The sequence below is a fragment of the Anarrhichthys ocellatus genome, unplaced genomic scaffold (genome assembly GCF_004355925.1).
Source record: "Anarrhichthys ocellatus isolate YVR2014 unplaced genomic scaffold, GSC_Weel_1.0 scaffold27, whole genome shotgun sequence".
Lineage (NCBI taxonomy): Eukaryota > Metazoa > Chordata > Actinopteri > Perciformes > Anarhichadidae > Anarrhichthys > Anarrhichthys ocellatus.
In genome coordinates this window covers 2,852,774-2,859,227 of record NW_022280057.1, presented here as the reverse complement: position 1 = coordinate 2,859,227, position 6,454 = coordinate 2,852,774, and positions in this window count along the sequence as shown.

Here is a 6,454-nt window from a genome sequence, read left to right as displayed (position 1 = left end):
ACTTTTTAGTGCAACAACTAGCACTGGCTCTGCTGAAATGTCCTGGGTATGCTATTGGAAAGAGAAATGTACTGTATACACCACACTGAAACAGAGTTGGCCGAGAAACGTATGTGCAGTGCTTTCATGCAGTATTTGTGGCTGACAATTGTCTCTAGATCTGTGGTTTGAGATTTTACGAGTTTGTGTTCTGATCAGTATTACTATTCCGTGTCATTTTACTTGCCGCAAACAAACATGAACTGTTACACCGAATTTGTCTTACATAAGAGAATAGGATCAGAAACATTTCATGTGCTTTTATATTGTGGGTTCAAATAGCAACTGCTGTCTGAGGTCATACCCTCACTCTCTTCTGTCGTTTCAGCCACTCTCCTCCACATCACTCAAAAGAAGGTGTTACATAATTCTGTTTCGCTTTTTTGTTTGTTTGTTTTCAAAATGTGAGGCCATTTTATTTATAATGGCACCCTCTGAGTGATGTTTTTGAGAGGATTGTGTGATTCTTTTCATCAAATACTATGAAGTAATCTTCTGTCAGATCCACAAACTATATTTCTATACTTTATTCTCAGTTTTCATTTTGTATATTCTCTGCAGTCTTCAACACCTTTCAACCACACTATACACACATATATACACAAATACATATACACATACACATAAATGTCATCAATTCTTACAGACATCACCAATTAATTTACTGTACCTGAAATACTAATTCAAATTAGGTTCATTCAAGAGATGTCCAAAAAACAGCATGGTGTGTTATGCAACAGCAGTACATTTCAATAGTACTGCTTCCATTTTTGGGGTTTCACTACCTCTTTACCTGTTCCAAATGGATTTGCTTCAGTACTTTTTAGCTTTTTATTCAAATCTCAGTCCCACACAGCTAAGTCATTCCCTCAGGGATAGAGGAAACTCTTTGTGTACTACTCATATCCTCCTGTCTGACTAACACACTCACTGTGCATCCCCAGTTCCTACTTACCATAATGAGCCACTCCAACAGTGAACCACACATTTCACATTTCAACCACAAAGTCAAGAACCTGCTCATTTCCTGTCATTCTGGTTTTTGTTAGCATCCTATCCTTGTCATCTGATATCCAAATGCATTTCAGCTACTATTCTCCTTTCATTTTGCCATTTTCTTTGCGCTGCATGGTGTTCTCCCTCCCCTCCCTTCTCAACACTACCGGCTTCCATGTGCAGGAGGGAATCCCAACTCTTGCCTCACTGCAGTGGGTGAGGTCAGGCATTACATAACAGGGAGCAAATGAGCCAGACAGCTAAAGCACCAACCTCTGCTAGCATTGCAGTCAAGCAATAAGGCAGAGGCACTGAGAAGCAGGCAGGGGCCATATCTAATATTAATGAAGCCTCTGCAGCATAAATTCATTCTCCTGCTGCCACGCTACAAAACAGTAGACAGAACTTGGTAAACGTTTAACCAGAAAATATGTCGAACTACGTCAGACACACATGAGACTGGATGTCTTCAGGATGTCTGATATCTAATCATTGAGCTCACGTAATGAAATGTGTCATAATGTTTTTATATTATGTGGAACAGGTGTCACTGGTAAACAACAGGACTAAATCAGGATGTGTAAAAGATGTAGTCTGTGATGCGTGTCCCTCAAAACAACAAGAGCTTCTTTAATATCCTGTTGGATTGACTGCCACATGCCGAGGTCCGGGAATGAATCAATATTGCCGCCCTTTGGTATTGACGGGATGGTGCGATTTACTGATCTGATATTTGAGGCTTTGCTCTGCTGATAAAACATGACAGTTAGTGAAAGCCATTTCCTCTTCTACATATGCATACCAGTAACACCCCACCGCACAAATAAATGGGCTTGACATTAAACATGTGACGGGAGAACAGAGTGGACTTGTGTGAGCTGGAAGAAACACAAAGGGAGAAGAAATATAGGGCAAAATACCAAGCTGCCTGCAGGGAAGTCCTCATAGGTTGACTGCTTGGTGCAATAATTGAACATTTGTGCAAATCAGCATTTGTTCCATCTGCAGATATTATGGGGAAGGAAAGGACTCGTTTGTGAATGGCAGCTTTTCTCATTACAGCTTTTATAATGTTTTTTGCCCTGAAGAGTGACATACAATTAAGGAAATATTTCAGACGAGTGCTGTTCTCCACGTAAGATATTTAGTGTACGGCTTTATCTCTGAATCGTCAATAGCATCTAGCCAGGACTAGTACAGACTCAGTCCGGCTTGGTCCGTACAGGCCAGACAATTATAATGTGTGTCCATCTTTACGCACCAAGCTGCAAGCATTCTTTCAGATCTCTCATCCCTCTCTCGCCTTCTCTCATCCCTCCACCCCCTTATCACACAACTCCACATGGTCTCCCCTCCTCTTCCACATCATTACAACTTCCTTTCTCAGTTTCTCTCGCGGCTCTCTGTTCTGCTATCTCCCGGTCTTATCTCCTGTGCACAATCACTTTCTCTCTCTCCCTCAGGCTGGAGCTTTCTTGTGCTTTATGCTTGTGTGTCGTCTCTTTAGTCTCCATCGATGCGATTGTTGTCTCTGTGCTTCACACAAGTAGGTGGAAATTGCTTTCATCCCATACACCTTCCTCATTCCTGATCATTTTGTGATGATTCCATTTGTCAATAGTGGGACTTGTGGTAAGGACGAATAGTGCACTTGCTTGGAGATCTGTGGCTTGAATCCCCATTAACCGCTCAGCCTTGAAGCTCAAATGTACCAGGATGTCAATATCTTGGCCGGCTGTTGATCAGCTTTCTAAGTGGAGCTGGAGCCAGAAGCCTACAGGGAGAACTGCTGGGCAGAAGGTATCCGAATTTCAATGAAATACAGAATCTCTGCACTCTCCGTTGCCACTATCACAGTGGAAAGGACTGCAGTTGTTAAAGTTTACAATGATATATCATCTTATGTCAGGGAAACAACCAATTCAATTTTGTATGCCATTTTACTACTTCTGTCTACTGTACTTTTTAGCATATTTTTTAGCAATTTTTATATTTTAGTGCCGCAGTAATCACAGTTTATTCATTCTTTAATATAAAAAAAGGAAATTGAAAAGAATTGCTTACTTTACCTGCGAACAACCACTACAGCACCACTATCTGATCCCGGGTCTTTGAGAACATGTGTTCACGCCTCATGGTTTCACCTGAAATGGCTTCATCCTCAGCACTTCATACTCTAATAACACCGACAATATGTGATAGAAAGCAATTCAACATTTAGTCACATGTGGCAGAATGATTCTACTGCAGTGCATGCTGTGGGTTTAACATTTTTAAGCGTATTGCAATTGTGCCCTCTGTTTTTCCTCTAGCCGTGAAGCTATGGCATGCATCTCCACTGCTGTGGCCCTGCTTAGTGGCACAGCCGCCCAGAGCCATGAACAACTGAGGTCGGATGTATAAACACTACATAGGCACAAAAACATACACCATTTCCCAACACATAAAGTGGAATTTATAAGAGGAATGTGTTAACCTCGTGTATAGACGTGGTTTTCGAGAGCCATGCAGGTGAAATAATAAGATGGAGATGAATTTTAAGGTGAGAGACAGGAATCATCAATGATTCATCATTTCTGACGTTTACTGACGATTATTATTAATGACAGTTCATTGGTACATGTGATGCATTAGTGGTATGGGTGCTATAAATAGCAACCATGCCTAATGGTCGTGCGTAATGACAGTTGCTCTGGAACATTTTGAGACCTTCGCCAACATTCTGTACGACGCACTTCTTAATAAATTGCTCTTTTTACATCTCTCTGGTGGTGTCAGTTGTGTGTCTGATTGCTTTGTGTGCATATTCTGTGTCTTCTTGTATTGGCTATAGGCAACGATTGCTTTGGTGGGAAAAGAAAAGTGTGTGTGTGTGTGTGTGTGCCGTGTCGCTGCATTTGTCATTACCTATTACAGCTGATTGCATGCTATGAGGGTCTATGTTCAATGAACATATTGCCTCGAGGCTCTACACTCAATTAGAATGAATGATGACTGACCCGTCAGAGGTTGCCACAATCGCTTTGCTCTTGTTTTTACATACATCTTATTAAATGCAAATTAATCATGTTCATGTAAGCAATGCTGAAGGCAAGCACTTATTATTAACGTATTAACGTGACATGCTGTGAGCAATCCCTTGTACAATCCCTTTAATGATGAAACACAATGTCAAATCTGTAATAACCTCAATAATGATGTTGTTTGTAATGACACCAGGAGCTCATAATTACAGCTTATGAAAAGCATTCATACCCATCTATCTTAATCACTGCATGAACTATATGCAATTTACATACACACACTACACATGTCTAGATCACGATACAGGCCTAGATGTAGAGATTAGAGGACACATATCAGCCGGCTTGCTGTAACATCAGCTGTTCCCAGGTAGGGGGAAGTTTAATCCCACTTTAATCCCATTTTCTAGGTGTTTTTTCATGCAGTGGAGAATTACTTATCTTTTCAATTTAAAACAATAATTATCAAAAACATGATTTAAAGTCTGTCGTGCATTTGTGGTTGGAGCACCTCCCTCGCCCCTGATCTACTCTGAGCATTTTCTGATGTTTTGAGTGTGCAGACACTGGATGTGAAGGCTCTGTTGGTGATGAGGATTGAGGCAATGTCTCCCTGAAGCTCTGTGTGCTGATGACCAATGTCTCACCAGGAGATGTGGAAAAGAGAGAGGCCCTCGCTGAATGGAAGGGATCCTGAATGTCTTGTGTGTGTGTCTGTGTCTGTGTGTAGTGTGGGTTCGCTTGGTTAGTGAATGTTCATTCTCAGTGCCACGCTGTATTGACATATAGTGCATATGCTTCATGCGAGTAGACACCACATAGTACAGTACTGGGATGCATTTGAAAAGCAGATCTCAAACAAGAGGAGCTCATGATTCATCTCAAGAAATACGAGACCCTTGAACGTTATTTACAAAAAGGAAGATGAGAAGAAGGGATGGAGAAAAAAAAAAAAAAAAGGAGGTGGGTCAGTCATTCTGGGCAGCGCATAGAAAAGGAGACGGTTGCCATGGTTTCAGCCAGTAGTTGTGGCTGATGGTGTTGCTGGGCCGATGGCAGGCAGGCAGCTGGTTGCCTGACAGCAACAGATGGAGCAACGCAGGTTTCCAAGAACACACAGGCACTGTCCCTCGCCTACATGTGTCACATCATCTCCGTCATCGCTATCCACACACACACACACACACACACACACACACACACACACACACACACACACACACACACACACACACACACAGCTCTGTGGGGAGTCATTACTGGGCTTTAGCTTTTAGCCTTTTATGTGGCGGGATCTGTTTGAACAAAGCACCATGATGTCAGCTGTCTTTAAGTAGAGACAGCATTTTAAATATAGTGTTTGATCTTAATTTAATTAATGACAAACAGAAAAATACAGACTTGTGCATGGACAGATTAAAAAAGTATTAACGCCATTCTCTCTTGTCATCAAAGGAAACTTTGAAATTCATCAAGTGTGGAATTACAAATGAACTCTGGTATGATTTTGTTTGGATGTCTCTATCTGATCATTTTATAGGCTCATAAGTCATCAGTTGTATTCCTTGAGCTAGTTAAGCTCTCACTAGCGAGCACATGAACTTAAAAACCCTCACAGTATAGTGAAACTAAACTTAACAAAGCAGATTTTTTTGTCCAAAACACCCACACATACACTACCAACTAAGAGCTGCTTCTTCTGTGCCTTAAGGTTGGCAAGCAGTAGTAGTTTTCTGCTGTAACCCCGAAACAAACATATTTGAATGTGCTTTGGTCAAGTGCTCGTCTCTGTGCATGTCCATGTGTGCTTGCTTGTGTGTGTCGTTGTGCATGCTGTTATTATAAAGTTGAGAAAGAGAGAGATAAGCAGAGGAGGCAGCTGAATACAACAACCAGAGGATCAGTGAACCCACTCTGAACTTTTAACAACTTCACAGACCTGTGCTCTCACCCTGGGTGAGATAAGTCTGATAATAGCTCGGCAGCATGAGATATGAAATACACAGAAGAACGTCCATACTCCTATACTGTCATTTGTTTTTGCCAGGATGGCATCAAATCATACAGATTTGGATGTAAGCTCATCAGTTATTATAGGTAAGAGAGCAGGAAAAGAACAGAGGAAAGCATATTTTCTTCCTCAAGTACATCACGACTCTACAGAAGAAGCCTTTTTTTGTGCAGTTGCTATGGAAACCATAATTAAAATCCAGTGTGATGGCACTGTTTCCAATTAGTGTACGGCTTTGTACCAAATCGAGCAATGCCAACTGGTTGCTGGATTTTATTAGAAATCACGTTCAGCATATTTATCAAAGAAGAGCACGTTGGATCAAAACACACACGCACACAGACAGACAGACAGACAGACAGACAGACAGACAGACAGACAGACA